Raw genomic sequence first — 20,069 nt, forward strand, 5'->3', positions numbered from 1 at the left:
AGGGAGACAGGCAGGAGCTGGAATGAGCAATGCAATAAAAACAAGAGTTAATTCACCTTCAGAATCCAGAACACTCCATAGGGCATGAGGTTGGGCTGATGGGCCCTGGCTGACCCCTTCTCCTGATGTAGGGCTCCCAGAAAAACCACAGGCCCGCATGACTGGTGCGTCCTCAGGTGGGGGTGAGGAGGAAAGAGACAGAGTCAGGACTGATCTTGTGCACATTCAGGACACGGAAACTCTGATGCTTTGGTTGAACCGACAGCAACACCACCCTGACCATTCTGTTTCATGTTGAGACTTTTTCCTAAGAAGGTGCTGAGTGTCATGTCAGCCAATAGGCCGTCCTAGCACCTGGGAACTGCTATTAGCATAGTCTTGATACACTGGAACCTGCTGACCCCTGTCGCCCCTGATTTGACATTAAAGTCTAAAAGGCATACAGTGTTGCTTTTATTTTGTTTTTTCATATTTGCTTAATTAACTGGGTTACTCATCACACTGAGGGTTCTTCCAACTCCTCCCCCCCAAGGGACACTGTGTATTTTTTTTCTTGGCCACCCAGCTCCATGGACTTGTATGGAGTCCCCACTCCCATCCATATTGTGTATAAGGTCACCACAGGGACAGCCAGGACCCAAGCCCATGAGTGGGTGCGGAGCATGGCCCTCTCACTGTGGACTTGGGGTCTGGGAATCATTTACCAGGAGCTCTCTGCAGGGGGCAGCACTGAGCGGTCAGGAGCATCAGGACGGTGTCCAGGCAGAGACAGCCATGGGTGCTGAGTCAGCCTGGTGTCCACAGACCAGCCCTGTGAGCCGCCTGGCTGTCATCTCAAAGTCCACCTGGATTCCTCTCTCGTTCTGATCTTTAGGCCTTGTTGGCTCCGTGGGCTGCCCAACATCCTTTCAATACATACTTTTCCTGCTTCAAGCATCCGGAGGAAATCCATTCCTCCACCGAGCACTTGGACGTCCCACCGCTGACCTGGCGGCAGCCCCTTGGCGTGCCTAGGACCCCACGGGGGCCAATAGCATGGCTGGTCAGCACTGGTATGAGGTCTTCTCCAGCTTTCTCCCTTCCTTTTATCTAATTGCCCACCAAATACTAAGGGGATATGATAATGGGTAAAGAAATGGCTGTTGCCTTCAGGGAGATTACAGCCTTTCTGTAGCTGGCCTTTAGAAAAACTCTGAAAGTTTCTCAACCCTCATCTTAACCTTGAGCCTCACTCCCTAAGGTCTCTGATGTCAATGGTAAGCATGTGACCTTGAGCTCCGCACGGGCACATGCAGACACACGCCAGGTCCCAGAGGCACCCTGCTGCCTCTCCCTACAGTGCTTCACCTGAACTCATCTTCTTTTACTGCTTTGCCTTTCCCCATCAGAACTAACCTGTTCCTGTCCCCTTCCTGAACAGCCCTGGGGCCATCTGAAGGTCTAAATTACAGACATTAACACCTTAGTGGTCAGCAATTTAATAGTCATTTTAAGAAATCCGAAGTCAAGAGTCTTCTGTACCTAATCTGTAGACCTCAAAATTTGGACCCTGTTTGTCAGAACTGGAATCAATGTGGGCAGCTGTTTACACCACATCCAGCTTTTCAGAGCAGTGAGCAAATGACCTTGTAGTCCAGCCTGCTATGCCCAACCGTCCCCTCCCTTCACTGCACAGCCAGCCAGGCTATCTTCACCAGCTGCTAAAATCTGCCACTCAGAAGCTGTTATTCCGTCTCACAGAGAGACTGGCAAATTGTTCCTGGAAACAGGGGGCGGGGGCGTGGTTTCCCTTCCACTGAATCTATTATTCATATTAGGTTTGGTCCTTTTTAAGAATGTTTACTTTGAAAGAACAAAGCCTGTTAACTTCGGTTGTCCATTTTCATCTATAAAAAATACAACACACCACCTAAAGATTAAGGAAAATAACAGAAAGCCATATAGACGGCTAAAGTCTACTGATGCATGAACTTGGAGCCTCCAGGAGCATTTGCTGTTGTTGTTCAGTTGCTGTTGTTTCCGACCCCATGGACTGCAGCACGCCAGGCTACCCTGTCTTTCACCGTCTTCCAGAGTTTGCTCAAACTCATGTCCATCAAGTCAGTGATGCCATCCAACCATCTCATCCTCTGTCACCCCTTCTCCTGCCCTCAATCTTTTCCAGCATCAGGGTCTTTTCCAAGGAGTCAGCTTTTCACATCAAGGGCCAAAGTACTGGCGCATAACGTGCTCAAAAGAGGGGAGAAGGTGGCAGAATATAGCTGTCTGATCAGCTTTTTGCAGGTGATATTTGGACAAAATAGGGTATTCTACATGTACTACCTTCAAATTCTGCTAGGACCACTTCCTCCAAAATGCTGGAGCAAACAGCCACCGCAGAGTTCCAAGCCCAGAGAAACTTCTTCAGGGCTCATGTTTCCATTTTTACCCCCTCCATTCTTCCCAGGTTATAATTTGCTCTTGTCTACAACAAAAAACTAGAAATGGTAGTGGACACCAAGGCAGTTCAGACCCCCAAACAAATGAGGAGCTGCTTGTCATTGATGGTGAACTAGACCACAAGTTCTGAACGTCTGTGGTTTGTCCATAGGGTGGATCCTGGGAAACCTCCAAAGGGCGGTCATCAGCTGGCCACGGGGACTGCTACCCTGTCATTGACTGCGCTGCCTGTAATTTACAAGCAGGACACTCCACATCACACAGCCCCAGCATCCTTCTCTGTGCTTTTTATAACACAAATGCCAAGTTTTCGCTGAACCAGCCCTTACTCATCCAAGCCTCAGTTAGTCTGTTGTATAACATATGTAGATTGGTATTTTTATTGACTTCTGAAATACACCAAATGTTGTTCAAGGAGGAGTTTGGCATCATTTCACAGAAACGCTTAAGTCCTCCATTACAAGCACTGGAAAAGGACTTTGGTGGTCATGTAATTTAATCTACTCATCTGTCCGATGCTTCAGAAATGAGGCTAGGAGAGCTGAGTATTTGCAGATCACTCTAAGAACAGTCATAATCAGAGTCCTGGCTCTCTGATTTCTGAACCAAAGGTCTTTTCACTTGGAGAGACCAAAATATAACATTTAATCTTTTAAAGGCATGCTTTATCGGCCATGGCAAAAGAAAATGGAAAAAAGTTACTTAAAACACAGGAAGAAGCTAGAAGCCAGATGATAACCAATTAAGTTAATATACCTTCTCAATTAAACCCTCTACACAGAAGCCAAACTGTGGAATTTGCATTCCTCTGCTCATCTTCCAAAAGAATTGCTAATGTGCTGTGGAGTGACCCAAAGGTGAAGAAAGAGAGGAAAAAGGCAATAAAGAGCCTTGAAAGTCCAGCCTCGGACCCCTATGCCCAGGGCACAGAGAAATGCCCATCGACTTGCCTCTCCTCCAGTGACCCAAGGCTATAGCAGGCATTGGGCCTCCTCACCCCTGTGGTCCACAGCAGGATGGGGTGGGGTACATAGCAGGACTCAGGTCCCTAACAGCTGTCTCCTTCTGAGGAAAGAGAGCATAGCGATTGATGAGGGACTGGTTTCCAAGGGCTGCCAGCAGAAGCTGAAAGGCACTACATTAAGCCCGACATCATTATTATTAAACCTACAATTTAAAACCAATTATGCTTTGCAGAAGACTGCAGCCTCCATTTAAACCACTCCTGGAGGAAAATAAAAAGCCCGTTATACAGAGTTCAAGGCAAGCTATAGAAGTGCTTATGTCACATGAAGCTGGGACTTGGGCACAAATTAATAATTGTAACCCTGGGGTTCCCACTCAGATGGAGGCAGGACAATGGAAAGCAAATGCTAAGGAATAAAAATGAGATGCAAACATCCTCTTTTTTTTAATGGAAAACAGCCAGATCTCTTTGCAATTTCAAGATAAATTTACCTATTTGCCTGAATGGGGAAAAGTCTGACATAAAAGTCAGAGATCCTAAGCTGGTACCCAGGCCCTCCCAATGGTGTTGGTTGGTTAAAAAAAAAAAAAAGAAAGAAAACCCCAAGGCAGGGTGTGGGGGAATCATTTGCTAGACATCTAGGAATCAGGGTTTTCCATGCAAAAATTCTGAATTTGAAGCTTTGCTTGTGAATCAGGTTATCCAGGAACACTGTGGCAATGACTGTCTAGAGCCAACGCTTGGTTGTTGTCAACTTGAGATGGATGGATGGATTAGCACGCGCACTCTTGTTCACCCCAGTCTCCACCACTCCCTGTTGCTTCCCAAGAGAGACCCTGTATCTATTGCCTCTTATCATCTTTTAAAGGGTGACAAAGAAAGTGAAATCTTCCTTACAATGACATCTTTATCAAAAATGTTCTTGTACTAGTCTCACTTCATTTATTTATAGTCTCCATATGACATGTCTTAGACATTCGATTGCTTGATTCCTGACCCAAATCTTCTTTAGGAAATAAATATCCTGCAGTTGCTGAAAGTGAATCATAAAGGAAGTCGATTTCAATTTGAATAATATTTACCAAGTGCCTGCTGGGTTCAGGAGACTGCACTGGGCCCTGGGGGAGGGATTCAAAGAGAATTAGGGCCCATCATTTCACTGTGGGCATTCCAGCTCAAACACCCTGGAGAAGATGCTGTCATAAGAAAGGTATAAACCACCGTGGGGTTCAGAGGCAGCAGAAACCACATCAGGCTGGGAAAAGCTACATGGAAGAAATAGCACTTGGAATGGGCTTTGAGGAAGGGATGGCGGTTTGACAAGTGAACAAGGAAAGTGAGAGAGAGAGCTGCTTAAGAGGGAACAAGGTGAGCATTTGCAAAGGCAGAGAAATACCTGCATATACCAAGAACAAGGAGGAACACTCCCCCAACAATGTATAAACTTGGAAAGAGAGGGGTTGGGCTGTTGAACTTCTGGGTTCTGTTCCCACCTCCTCCCCCAGCCCAGCTCCTGCAGAGGCGGCATCTTAACTCCCTGATGACAACTGAGTGATGCAGAGGGGCAACCCTCACAGAAGTCTTCTGTAGTGAGAACACCCAAACCAACCCCAGGGTGCTGAAGCCATGGAATGGGGTTAGGGCTCAAGGTCACCAATCAGCAGCTCCACCTGCTCCTGGATTCGTATAATGCACCTGGGACACCGGTCCTGCCAAGGGGCTGCTCCATATGTAGCATGGTCCTCATCAAAGGGAAAACGGACAAACGGGAAATGAACAAACATATTAATTTAGCATCATCCTTCCACCAAGCTGTTGATGTAAAAACTCTTGGAATTGAGGCTTGACTTCCCATCCTATCCCAGCTATGCTCAGAACCCAAAATCTCTACCTTTTAAAATACCCTGAGTCCAAAGTCTTCTCATTATCTGTACTGATGTCACTTCAGTCCAAGTGCCCAAGCCCTAGACCTCTGCAAGAGTGTTCCACTGGTCTCCCTACTTCTGCCCTAACCCCATACACTCCATCCTCTACGCTGGAGGAAAGGCAGTTTGATCATGTTACTGTTCTATGCAACACCCTGAACAACATCCAATCATACTCAGGATAAAATCCGAAGTCCTCACAGTGGCTTTCACAGAGCTGTATAACCTCATTCCTATCTCTTCTCATCAGTCGTCCCACCCACTTCCCTCCAGCCACGATCATTCGGGTAGATACTGAGTCCCTAGCAAGTACCCAGCAGCCCTCTAGGTGCTAGAAACACACCAGGAACAGTGACCCACTTGTTCTTTCTTGAATCCAGCAAAAATGCTCCTGCCCCAGGCCCTCAGCATTGCTGTTCTCTCTGAATCAGGCTATCCAGGAACCCTGTGGCGATGACTGTCTAGAGCCAAGGCTTGGTTGTTGCCAACTTGAGATGGATGGAAATAATCTCTGCCTTAGATCCACACGGATCCCCACCTCATACTTCTCACTCGGCCTTTCACAAATACCCTACCTAGAATGGCGCCCCTAATTATCTAGCCCCTCACCCTTCTTTGGTTGCTTTCTAGCACCTGTCATTAGCAGAACTAACTTTATTTGTAAATATATTTTGCACCATGTTTAATGTGTGTCTACTCCACTAGAATGAGGGCAAGGTCTTTATCTGTTTTGCCCACTGCAGCATCCCTCAGATCTAAAGAAATATTGTCACATCACAGCTGCTCATTAACTACTTACTGAGTGACTGAAATAAGGGCTAATCTGTAGGGCCCACAGGAGCCAGTGACAGTGAAAGTATTAGTCGCTCAGTCGTGGACAACTGTTTGTGACCCAATGGACTGGGGCCCACCATGCTCCTCTGTCCATGGAATTGTCCAGGCAAAAGTACTGGAGTGGGTTGCCAGTAGTAGTCAGAAAAGAAGGAAGCAAAGGTGAGCCCCAAAGTGAAGGCGAGGCTTGAAGGATGAGCTGGGCTCCAAAGGCCACCTGTTATGAAGATAAAGGCAAACGGGAGCAAAGACTTTTTCAAGTGGGGAAAACCATGATCCAGAGTGTGGAAGTGGGATGCGGCATGGAAGGGGCTGGAGACGACAAGCTGGCCCATGTGACCCTAAAAGTCAGCTCCTGGGGGACTCTTAGCTGATGATGGATAGGAAGGGCAGGATCAGTTGCTTTTAAAAGCACCTGCTTGGTCAGGTCTTCATCTCCAGAAATCCTGATTCAGCAGGCCTGGGAATGGCCCAGGAATCGGTATGTCTAGCAGGTTTGATAAACCTCTATGGAGAAGACTGTGATCCCAGAGATAAACACCATCAGAGCAGGACGCCATGTTTCTACAGAACACTCATCTCCTTATGCCCTCGATGAGTCTCTCCTGGAAGGGGGAGCCAGGGGCACCACGGTGGGGAAAAAAGGAGACTTGGGCCTGGGGACAGACTACAGGGAAACCAGGGACACTTAGTGGAGGGTGGGGAATGCGAGCACTGAGGAGATGAAGACACTGGACCCACACTTTCTCCTTCTTTACTCATGAATCAGCTGGGCTCAATGGAGACAGATGCATACCCTAGATTTACAGCCAAGTTAATTACTTAACCTTTCTGAGCTTTGTTTGCTCATTTACTCACCTGACACATGGAAAAAATAAAAAATTAACCAAAATTGAGTGCTGAAGAATTGTTGCTTTTGAACAGTGGTGTTGGAGAAGACTCTTGAGAGTCCCTTGGACTGCAAGGAGATCCAACCAGTCCATCCTAAAGGAAATCAGTCCTGAATATTGACTGGAAGGACTGATGCTGAAGCTGAAACCAATACTTTGGCCACCTGACATGAAGAACTGACTCGTTGCAAAAGGCCCTGATGCTAGGAAACACTAAAGGCAGGAGGAGAAAGGGATGACAGAGGATGAGATGGTTGGATGGCATCACTGACTCAATGGACATGAGTTTGAGCAAGTTCCAGGAGCTGGTGATGGACAGGGAGGCCTGGTGTGCTGCAGTCTATGGGGTTGCAGAGTCAGACATGACTGAGTGACTAAACTGAACCAAAACCTGCAAGCCTACTATGTGCTTCTGATCTAGGCCAAGACATGTACAGCTCAAGCATCATTCCTGCCCTTGGTTCCATTAGGAGACAGATAAGCAAGGAAGTGACTTCAAAACAGTAAACCCTACCTCACAGAGTTGTTGTAACTATTTAAGAGGTAAGTATAAATTAAGGGTCAACAAAATCACTTTGATCCACTTGCTTCCTTAGTGCTGCCTCTAATTTTAATAGGTTGACAAGGGACTGGTGCATTCCAAGACTAAGGTTGAAAGTGAAAGTGTTAGTCACTCGGTCGTGTCCAACTCTTTTCAACCCCATGGACTGTAGCTCACCAGGCTCCTCTGTCCATGGGATTCTCCAGGCAAGAATACCGGAGTAGATTGCCATGCCCTCCTTCAGGGGATCTTCCTGACCCAGGGTTGAACCCAGGTATCCTACATTGCAAGTAGATTCTTTACTGTCTGAGCCACAAGGGAAGCCCAAGACCAAGGTTATCCTGTTATTCCAGGTCTGGGAACCACTGTCCCAGAGGCAGTGCTAGAGAGAGATACAGACCAGGACAGTCAACCCACACCAGACGTTCCCAGGCGCAGTGAGCCCAGCCCCCTGGGACTGCAAGGCACAGATAACCTAACACCTTCTCTGAGTCTTTGGTTTCAAGCTTCACCCCAACCAAGTGTGTGCTCAGAGCTGCTGATGAGCAGCAAAACGGAGAGATTCAAATTTCATCTCCTTTTAATTCTCCCACCCACCCCTTGCCAAAAATGCCTACATGCAGAGAACAGCCTACGAGGAAAGATGGCCAGAAGGCGGGTGGCAGGAGAGAAACATCACAGATTCCACTGCCGGGGGGAGTCGGGGAGACCCGCAGCCTCCGCAGACCAGGAGCGAGGGAAAGCTCCAGGAGCCCTGCTCCATCTGGGCCTCATTTGGCTTCTGAGCAGGTGTGGTGTTATATCTTACGATTATGTGTTATGTTTTGGAAAGGAGCGGGGGGGACCATTTATACAGCAGTGTGATGGGGACTTCCCTGGCAGTCTAGTGGTTAAGAATTCACCTGCCAATACAGGAGACGTGGGAGGAGAGGTGGGCTACAGTCCATGGGGTTGCAAAGAGTCGGACACGACTGAGCATAGCACAGCACAGGGCACTAAGATCCCACAAGCTGTGGGGAAACGAGAGAAGCCTCCGAGCTCTACAACCTGAGCACCACAACCACACAAGCCTGCACATGGCAATGAGAAGCCCTTGTGCTGCGGCGCAGAGCCTGCACAACAGCAGAGACCCAGTGTGATGGTCACTGATCTGGCCCACATGCCCACCTACAGGAAGAGGAGAGGAGTGCAGAGAGGAAGAAGGACATGCCCACAGTCACCCCAACCATTTGTGAGCAAGTCAGGTCTAGAATCCAAGTCTTCCGACTCCAACACTGTCATCTCACACTGGGAACTAAACTAACCACCACCTTCAATACCAAATATACTGGCTAAGCACATTATTTGCCCAATCAAAATATCCTCATGCTCAGTCTGGGACATGAAGCTAACACTCCTAAGCAAGACCCATAACTTACCAGGAAAATGGCCAACCAGACATTTCCAGCTGGAAATCTCTGCAGTCAACTTCCCATTGTATCACTTCGGTCCCACATAGCCTGAGTTTATTCATGGTAACCTAAAGAATGGGGCCCTTTCTTGGGAATAAATGTATATCCAGAGTTTTAACAAAGGAAAAAAAATATATAATGTCCCTAGGGAATTCCAGCTCTGTCACACTCAGTACCCAGAGCTCCGCCGTCACTGCTGCTCAGCTTGCAGGCTATGGGGTGAGCGCGGTGCTCCATGGGAGAGCATGGCGGCCAGCCCAGCTCAGGTGCGGGCTTGTGGGATGGGGTTTCTGGAAAGCTAGGCCTCTGAGGTCAGGCTGTAGGGCTATTCACACCACAGGGAGTAGGAAGGCACAACCCTGGCATTTGGAGAAACATAGCGAGTAGATAGATTTTATGTCTCTGCCATTGGGAGAAGTGGATGCCATGACCTGAGATCCGCCAGTATTGGCAGAAAAGTCCCCAAGCCACAGAGCTCTCACTGGGAGCCCCTCTGCATAGTGCGTTGAGGACAAAAGGAGGTGGGTGCATGGGTCACTCTCTGTCAAGTCTTGGGGACTTGAGACAGATACACCCCAATCAGAGGGCTCCCTGGAAATAGGGCATAGAGCATAGCGGAAAGGGGGGGTGCTTCCCAGGTGGCACTAGTGGTAAGGAATCCACCTGCCAATGCAGGAGACATGGGTTCAGTCCCTGGGTCAGGAAGATCCCTTGGAGGAGGGCATGGCAACCCACCCCAGCATTCTTGCCTAGAGAATCCCATGGACAGAGGAGTCTAGTGGCCTACAGTCCACGGGGTAGCAAAGAACTGGGCATGACTTAGTGACTCAGCACAGTGGGAGATCCTGCCCAGGCAGCCCCTGAAATGCAGGCGGAGGATGTACAGGCAGGAACAGCTTTCATGAAGACGGCAATGAACAAAATGTCATAGGCTCATGTTTACTCTTGTTGTCTTGGGATAACAGAACCCCTTTTCACTTTTAGAAGTATCCTAATTTGATAAAAAAGCATATGGGCACCCTAGTCAAAGAGCCCTTTATGACAGACATACTTTTCCAAGGGTGATTATTTAAAATTCCATTTTTGAGCACCATCTCATAATCTATGCCAAGGATGACAGACAGCCAGCACACCAGACCCCTTCCCACACCCCTCCCCACGACAGACATTGCTAATGGATCCCAGCTCTTCTTCCTTCTGATGCTAGACATAGCCATAGAATCTTCTCAGAACAATCCTCCTGATGGCCAAGGAAATGAATTGACTCCTGAGTTGATCCTGCTTTGCCTTTGCTGATCCATACCTCATCGGTTCAGGAAGCCACTCATGAGGGCTTCCACTTCCTGAGGCCATGAAGACACAGCCGCAAAAGCCTTGCCCTCGCAGTACATAGGCATTTGTCTTGGCCAAAGCCAAGGCTATTCTTTGATTTTGTGGGGAGGGGAGGTGGATTGGCAGTGACTCTTGCCCAGGATGCCAGGAATCCAACCAATAAAGTCTAACTTCCAAGCAGATCAAACCCGCTAGGGCCCCACAGCTCTATTTACAGCCCTATATGTGGTTGCTCATGTTGCTCTGAAGCACAGCCCCTGCAGCCTCCCATGGCTTCATGGATTAAGTTTCCTTAGTTTTGTTTTGTTTTTTGTTTATCTTCCTAGAGTTGGGCTATGGTAAAAGGCACAATTCAGACAAATTCTGCTAAAATTTCCCATACTGTTTCCTGGTATAGACGCTTTAGTTCTTGGTTCTTGAAAAAAAAAATTCATTTGCATGGTTGAGGAAACACCTCACTAAAAAAGTATACAATGAGCATTACTCTGAAAGTGCAAACTTTTGCTAAGGACATGAGGACATAAGTATAGACTTTACAAATCTGACCTTACAAAGACCTCTTTTCCTCCTAACACAGGAAGGCTGAGAGGCTAATGGCACACTCTTCTAAGAACGGAGAAGACTCTAATGTGTGTGGAAGTGTGGCTAGGTGGGCCTTAAATGGCCACAGTGAAAGGGCCAGTGAAGGTGGTTTTGGCTGTAGGTCCAGAGAGGCCTGGAAAAAGATGTCTCAGGTGGTGTATGAGTGTTTCCTGGAGAAGGGGAACTTCTAAGATGCGCTTTAGTTTATATATATGAATAATTGCATTTATTTTGTTATGGCTGTGTGGGGCTTTGCTGCTGGACGGGCTGTCCTCTAGTTGCGGTGTGTGGACTTCTCGCTGCAGTGGCTCCTCTTGTTGGAGAGCGTGGGCTCTGGGCGCACAGGCTCAGTACTTGCGGTACACTGGCTTAGTTGTTCCACGGCATGTGGGATCTTCCCGGATCAAGGATCAAACCCATGTGTCCTGCATTGGCAGGCATTTCCTTCATCACTGAGCCAGCAGGGAAGCCCAGATATGTTTCATTTTTTCAGCAAATATTTACTGAGTACCTACAGTGTATCTGATACTATTCTAGATACTAAGAATAAACCAAAAAATAAAACAGGCAGATAAAAGTCACTTTCTCCCTCTGTTGATCTCTAGCTCTTACTTACTACCCCCCAAAGTATTAATAGCACTTTTATTTGGATGGTGGGATAATTGGTGTATATTTCCATTTTTGGTCTATCTATACTTTCTGATTTTTCTATGACAAATATGAATTGCTTTATAAGAAATTCTAATATAAGAAATACTACTTGAAAATTAAATAGGTACAAGAAAACACTGAGCATGAGCCCCAGAAAGATGCAAGACAAGGGGCATCCAAGAGACACTTGGGATCTGTTCACTCGAGTGATGAAGGTGGGGACAAGGGGAAACTGGGACCTTGCGCAGCCTCAGCTTGCAGACTTGGGGCTGCACCAGCAGGGGATGGAGCCAGGAGCAGAAATGCTACACGCTAACGCAGGGTTTCTCATCCTACTAGGAACAGAATTTTTTAGCACTACTAAGGCTATGGTTTTTCCAGTGGTCATGTATAGATGTGAGAGTTGGTCTGTGAAGAAAGCTGAGTGCCGAAGAATTGATGCTTTGAACTGTGGTGTTGGAGAAGACTCTTGAGAGTCCCTTGGACTGCAAGGAGATCCAACCAGTCCATTCTGAAGGAGATCAGCCCTGGGATTTCTTTGGAAGGAATGATGCTAAAGCTGAAACTCCAGTACTTTGGCCACCTCATGTGAAGAGTTGACTCATTGGAAAAGACTCTGATGCTGGGAGGGATTAGGGGCAGGAGGAGAAGGGGGCGACAGAGGATGAGATGGCTGGATGGCATCACGGACTCGGTGAACGTGAATCTGAGTGAACTCTGGGAGCTGGTGATGGACAGGGAGGCCTGGCGTGCTGCGATTCATGGGGTTGCAAAGAGTCAGACATGACTGAGCAACTGAACTGAACTGAAGCTTTTTAGTAAAGTTCCTTAAAGCCCCCGGAAATCATTTGAATAAAACCCGAGCCTCAATAATTATACATACACCTAAAGAGGACAAAAAGAACACTGTTTTTACAATAAGAGTCTTTCCTGTCCAAACTACAAAGGGGAAAAAAATCTTTCTTTTCTTTTTATTTTTCCTTCAGAATTAGCATCAAGATACCAAACATTGGCAAAGAGAATAAATGTCAAAAGAAAAAGGATTTTATGACTCATTCAAATAACATCAATATCAAAGGTACTCTTGAAGTAAGTCATTTTCTTCCCTTTTTTTATTTTTAAGGTGAATGAAGACCTTCTCTTGGACACCAACTGTGACAGAAAGGACTTTTTTTTTTGCCTAATAAGGGAGTGGCTGACCTTCTCCTGATCCCTTTCTGTTAGTGGCCAGTAAACATGGATGAGGCAAGCCCTGCCCTGGTTTTGAAAGAAACTGAACTAACAACTCTGCCCAAATCTCAGGGAATGGATATAATCATCAGTACATGCATGTGATTTGGAAAAGGAAACCACTTTAGAGCAAGGTGAAGTGAACCAACAAGCCCTCAACAGGACCCTGCTTTACAGTTCAGTTGTGGCAAGAAAAATTCCACCTATGGATTCCTCAGGAAGGAACCACCTCAGAAAGCTCCAGACACGCCCAGTCCTACGGGCTTCAGAGGCCAGCCCTGTATTATATTAAACCTGTATAATGCTGCTACCATGTTAGTAAGAAGTTGCTTGTGCTTGGGGTTATAAAATAGGCAAAATTAAAGCAAAACAATTAAAAGACCAGGACAGAAAAACTACACACTTGATGTCACCTGAGCCACTTACTTGAGCTGGAAATACTGATTGCATGTCTCACCCTCCAGTCGCTCAGCATGCAGTCATCAAGACAGCAAACTACGTGTCAGGTCCACCCGGTTGTTCTGCTTCTTCCTCGGGAAGGAAGGAAGGATCAGGAAGGAAGGATCAGAAAGGAAGGAAGCTTCCCCCATTGCTTCAGTACCTGAGACACCAGTCTCTGGCTGAGTCCAACAGAGAATGTGCCTTTTAGGAGGGGTTGCTGGGGATGGATGAAGGGACAGCTAATGTCGCTATAATGAAAGACTGGTGCTGTAAAAACCTGTACGGATGCCACTGGGCCTGCCTTCAGAAGAGCCATTTACACCTCCTTCTAGCACCTACTTCAGCTGTTCATTCCATGAGTGATTTACTATCTGTAAAATGTTAGGTATTGTGCAGGATATTGGAACAGAAAAAAGTGACAGAGTTCATACTCTAGCTGAAAAGAAAAGACAGGCAGCAATGAGAAGAATATAATCAAATATGAAAACATGTTATACAGACTCACAAGAGGTCAAGATCGATGGACCGAGGGCAAACTCACCAAGGGGAAAAGAATTCGCATGTTTTTCAAATAACATCCTCTGCAGGGGAAAACTGACTGGCTAGCCTGAAAGAATATTTGGAAGACTTTCTAAATTGGCTTCCCTCCAGGCTCAGCAGTAAAGAATTCTCCTGCGATACAAGAGCCCCAGGGTTGATCGCTGGGTCGGGAAGGTCCCCTGGAGGAGGGCATGGCAACCCACTCCAGTATTCTTGGCTGGAGAATCCCATGGACAGAGGAGCCTGGTGGGTTATATAGTCCACAGGGTCGCAAGAGTTGGACACAACTTAGCGACTAAACCGTGATCTCCACTAAATTTGTATATTAACATAAAGCAAAGAAATTACCAGACAGAGATGTAGGCAGATAGATAGATAACAATAAAGTAATAGAAACAGTATCATTTGATTCACAGCTTCTAGCAGAAGCTGATAAGTCAAATGCCTTCAGAGGTCAAGCAGGTAAATCTGATCAAACACCTGTGTTCCGAGTATTTCACACCCATCTTTTCCCTTAGGCCTTGCTGCAATCCTCTTGGAAGAGACAAATATTATCCCACTTCAATTAAGAAACAGAGAGAGGGTCTGGCAAGTTACGGTTCTGCAAGTTTATGAGTTTGGCTAAATTTAGTCACACAATCTGCATATGGTAATGCAGACTCAGGGAGAAAGTTCTGTCTTCAAGGCGCCAGCCTCCATCACCACTCCCCTCTCTCACCATGGAGATGTGGTGGCAAGTGCTGGGCCTGGTGCACGCTGAGGCCTGGACCCCTCTGACAGTGAACAGCCGCTACTGAGCTCTAGCCGATGGGTGCCTGCCAGAAAGCCGGGACCCAGAGGAGTAAACAAACAAACTCACACAAAATTGTGAGATCTCTTGATTTTAAAATATTGACAACGAATTTGATCCTTAAAGGATGAAAAATAAGCACTCCGCAAACCCAACAAAACCATCTGCCACGAGCTTCAGCCCACATCCCTGCAGTGGGCAACCTCTGCTCTCCATTGTGCCCAGGCTCATCTCATGTACGTGGTGTCACTTTTCACATTAACCTTGTGAAGGAATTATTATTATCTCTGACGGGAAATCCCCGAAGGCTCAGGGAGGGTGGATGGCTTTCCTGCAGACGCACCTGTTCTCAAGCAGAAGGACTGGAGACTCAACATCCAGACCCTTGGCAAGCGAAGCCGGGCCCCCCTGAGCTCTGCCACGCTGGTCAGAGCCGCCACCCTGCAGCCTGCTGGGGGGAGCTGTCTTTTGATTTACAGGCTGTTCCCTTTTCCCTATGAAAATGTAACTGTCCACAGGCAAGGTCATGGGTTGAAGTATTTACTGGTCAATGAACATTGCATTTAATACATACATATTTGAGGGCTTCCCTGGTGCTCTAGTGGTTAAGAATTCGCCTGCCAATGGAGGGGACACGGGTTTGATCCCTGGTCTGGGGAGATCTCACGTGCCACAGAGCAACTAAGCTCACGCACCATAACTACTAAAGCCTGCTCGCCTGAGAAGCCACTGTAATGAGCAGTCCGCTCACCACAACTAGAGAAAGCCTTAGTGAAGCAATGGAGACCCAGTGCAGGCAAAAATAAATAAACAAACAGATCGTTAAGACAGTGGGAGAATAGGCCTTGGGTGGTGGCATCCTGAGCAACAGCAAACGCCATGAAAGCACATGTACAGCCATCTCTCTGCTTCGTAGTCCCAGCGAGAACTGGCACTGGGGCATCTCTTCTCTCCCAGGAGACTAGGCCATGACAGAAACCTGGGGTAGCTGATGGTTTTCCCCAGACTCTCAGCTAGCAAGAGGGGGATATCTGGGGGAGGACCCCAGTATTCTAACTGCAGGTTCAGCTTTCTCTTTTATTTTACCTGCGGCCATCCTCTTGTTTAGCACAATAGACTGAGCTCAGAGCTGTCCTGATTTTGCAGGTCTCCACTGGAAATCACTATTGAGCTGTGGATGCCTACGTACAAGACCCCAAGAAAATTCTCAGAGTTTTCCTAAATAAATTCTGCCTGTTAACTGAATCAATTTTCATTACAAATGAAATGGAGAAAATAAAGAAATACATAAAGAAGATAAAGTCCCCACAATCTCACCCATCAGAGACAAGTGCAATTTTGAATGTCTTCTTCAGTTGTTTTCCAAAGTATGTGCGTGCCCATGCGTGCATACCTGAGCAGTATTTTGTGCTTAATTGAGGTCATACACTCTATTTCATTTTTAAGCTTGTGTTTTCACTTGTTATATCTTAAACATTTTACCATATCATTGTAATTCTTCAAAGACTGACGTTTTAATAACTGTGCAGTACTATAACAAATGGATCACCATAATTTATTTTACTAGCTTTATATTCCTGGGAATTTAGGTTATTTAGGCTGATTTTTTAATTTTGCACCATAAAAGATGCTCTGATGAATATAAAATTATCTCTAGTTCCAATTAGTCCTTCAAGATGTATTTATAAGAAAGGAATCTGGGGTGACAGGGCATGCAGCTTGCAGCTCTGTATACATACTGTCAACCTGCTTTCCAAAAAACTGTAGCAATTTACATTAAAATTATGTAATAAACAAGATCCTTGTCCCTTGGTCTTCCTGCATTTCACAAACAACTGTTCTTCCGAAGAGATGGGGGTCCCTCCCCTCGTGTATCTCTGAACAATATGTAGGCAATAACTACAGTTGTGTTCCTCCCATGAAACTCTTATTTCATTTCACTTCATTTCTCACTAGTAAATGAACAGGCAATACTTGCTAAAGGAAGCAAAAATGCACTTTATTGTTTTTCTCTGGTAAGGAGGCTCCAGTGAAGTTCTGTGAATCTATCCCAATCACATAAATCAAGACGAACAGGCCTGAAGGAAAAGCATTCCATTTGAAATGGCAGTGGTGGTTTAGAGCCGTGTGGCCAAAATGCCCATTAGCTGTTTGTCAGGAATATTTTTAGAAAGTGCAGAACAAGACTGTGATGAGAAGCAGGGCCACAGTGTCCTCGTCTCCCCAGGAATCTGCCTGCAGCCTTCAGAAGCTGGCCTGGGATCAGCTGTGCTCCCTGGGCTGACAAACCTGCACACACCCCAGTGAGCATTAAAGGCACAGTGGACAGAGCCCGGACACACATCTGCTCAAAAGTCCCTCCCAGGAACCATCAAGATTTCCACTTAGAGCAGTGAAGACCTTCTGTTCTCAGTCTGTACGGACGTGAGAAAGTCAGAGGTGAAAGCTGAGGATCCCAGGATTTCCCTGGCAGCCTAATGGCTAAGACTCTGAGCTGCCCTGCAAGGAGCACGAGTTCGATCCTTCGGCAGTGAACTGAGACCCCCACACGCTGTGGGGCACAGCCAAAAACTAAATAAATAAAAATTAAAAATAAAAATACATTTAAAAATGAAAGTTGAAGACCCCACCTATGGTGATGTGGACTGTTAATTCTCAGCTCTCTGAAATGATTCTGGGGCAGGAGTGGGGGGAAGTTCCATGATCTAAATATATCACAGATATCAATCTCTCTAACATTCCTTTTCATTGGTCTTCTTCAGGTCTGCAGTTTTCCAGAGTGAATAAAACTTATGGCAGAACTGTGTGACCTAGAGCAAGTCACTTAATCTCTCTGGGCCTCAGTTTCATCATCAGAAAAGTGGGCTGATAGTAATGTCTGCCTCATGGGGGGGTCTTGTGAAATTAAACAAAATAAACCATATAAAGCACTCAGCAGAATATCAGTCCTGTAAGATGCCCTGGTGGCTCAGAGGTTAAAGCATCTGCCTGCAATGCAGGAGACCTGGGTTCAATCCCTGGGTAGGGAAGATCCCCTGGAGAAGGAAATGGCAACCCACTCCAATATTCTTGCCTGGAGAATCCGATGGACGGAGGAGCCTGGTGGGCTACAGTCCATGGGGTCGCAGAGTCGGACACAACTGAGCGACTTCACTAAGATGCTCTCAGAGAGTGTTACTTTTAATACTGAAGGTCATGCTATAGTTCAAAAGCAGCTTTATCCAGCTATAAATTATTGGCATATTTTACTTCTGGAAACCACAGTGTGCTGGCCTCCCCACCAGAGGAAGGGAAAGGAAAGAAATGAAGCCTGAAGAGTCACATTTGCATTACTTGAACCACTCCTGTAAGCCACATAATAGGAAGAGAAATTTGCAACAACTGCTAAAAATGAAATTATTAAATGACCTATGGCTATTTCTGTCCCCATTTAGCAGCTTTCAGAGGATATGAGGACATGCAAAGGATGCACGTTTGCATGAACTCTGCCCTTGCATCAGGACATTCCTCTGATTTTCTCCCCACCTCTTACAACAACTGCAGGCTGTCCTGAAGTTCCATGAAATGGCTTAGCTTCTCCCAGCCCCAAGAGGTGAATGCCCATCCTTGGGTAGGGCAGCATCAGAGACCTGGGTCTAGGCTTACCCTACCACTGACTACACAAGTCACTCCCCTTGAGATAAAGTAAAGTGATGGAACACGGGGTAATCTCTAAACTTCTTAGTGATGAGACAGTATGTGGCTGTCTCCTCATAAGCAATTTTAGAATGAAAATTCCCCCCCCCACCCCCCCGTGGACCTTGTGAAAATCTCTTATATTGCAGTTGCTCATATCAAGGTAAGCAAATGAGTCAGAGGGTTGAACGTGAAGTTGAAACAAGGTTACATGACTGCTGGTAGACTTGTGAGATTCAGGGAAGAAAAATCTGCATCAAATTAGGTCAAGTCAGGTTTCACTGAAGGCTTCCCCACAGTCATGCTCTATAATAGGCCCCCATGAAATACCCAGGAGCCCACTAACCCTGGATGGACTGCCAGGCCGACACAAGCAGCGACAGGAAGATAAGCCCAAAGCAAGAAACCTGTTCACTATTTCAACGATAATCTTTTGTTTATGGGTGACTCTTGAACAACAGGTGGGTGCCAGCCACCTGTGCAGTTGAAAATCTGCCTGTAGCTTTTGACTCACCAAAAACTTGACCGGAAGCCTTACTGATAACATAAAGAGTCAACTGACATGCATTTTGTGTGTGATATGTATTATATACTGTAATCTATAAGCTAGAAAAAAGAAAATGTTATTAAAAGATCTTAAGGAGGAGAAATTACATTTACAGTAAGTACTGTACCGTATTTGTCAATATCATAAGTTCCTGTCATCTCATCTGTTTGCAAGATAAGTCATCTGTTTGTCAGTACCTACCTTAATATTGTCTTATATAAAGCACTGTTGATGTTCCACATATTACTAATATTAGACATCAAAAATGGAAAGATGATGTGAAAATTCCTATTGATTTACAGGGATAATGATTCATGTATTGACAACCAAGAAATAGCAATGTGATTGCTTCACGGTAGCCTAGCCTATACGCTAATGAATAAATTGTTATAGAAATTTTATGGCATACAGTATTATATTCATAATACAATATTAGAAACACTGTTCCTTTTTTTTTAAAACTGCTTATCTGTGATAATAGGCTGACACACAGTTCTTCAATTAGGAGAGACAGGCATATTGTATGGTAATGTAATTCTTTGAAAGCAAAGTTATGAAGCAGTAGGAAAATGAATACATTGTTAATCTATATTAACTATCACTAACTTTATGCCTTTGTAAGGAAAGACTAGTATCTACATATATTTTATGCATTCATAACATATCTAACTTTTTCTTAATATTTTTTGCTATTTCTAGGCTATGTGGTTCATAAGATTGTTTTGTTTTGCAAATCTCCAAACAATTTTCCAATATATGTACTGAAAAAAATCCAGTAAGTGGACCCATGTAGTAGTTCAATCACACATTGTTCAGGGGTCAATTCTACTTATGATGCTATCATAAATCATCAAATGCTTTATTAAAGAATATTTTCCATCCAGTGGATAGCTAGCTGTAAATCTATAGAAAGAAAAATACAGCTGAAAATGCAGAGCAAAACATAAGATATAGCACAACTGTTAGAATCACTTCCATTTTAGATGATTCTGATTTAATGCATTCCTCTGCCCCCCAGACAAGACCACCTTAAAAATTTTATTTCTAAAACTGCCACCTGAGAATTCCCTGTGTACTCTACAATTTGGGATATTTGAAAATACAGAGTTTACATAAAATGGGTAATGGGAGGTCGTTGTTGGGCCTTTCTTGGTCGTCTCCAGCAGGCTGGTAAGCCCCCGTCTGGCTATGTGTACTCATCTCTTCTACTTCTGTCTTCTCTACATAGAGAAGCTCA

The 20,069-nt window shown here is 45.7% G+C and overlaps 1 protein-coding gene across 2 annotated transcripts in view; it reads right to left on the minus strand.

Annotated features, from left to right (window-relative positions):
- The window catches only part of PDZD2 (PDZ domain containing 2), a 322,225-nt gene extending 308,588 nt beyond the window's left edge, over positions 1-13,637 (minus strand). For both annotated transcript variants that reach the window (XM_018065555.1, XM_018065554.1), the window contains exon 1: positions 13,266-13,637. The gene's annotated coding sequence lies outside the window, so the exon portion shown is untranslated. The remainder of the gene's footprint in view (positions 1-13,265) is intronic.

The sequence above is a fragment of the Capra hircus genome, chromosome 20 (assembly GCF_001704415.2).
Source record: "Capra hircus breed San Clemente chromosome 20, ASM170441v1, whole genome shotgun sequence".
In the NCBI taxonomy this organism is placed as follows: domain Eukaryota; kingdom Metazoa; phylum Chordata; class Mammalia; order Artiodactyla; family Bovidae; genus Capra; species Capra hircus.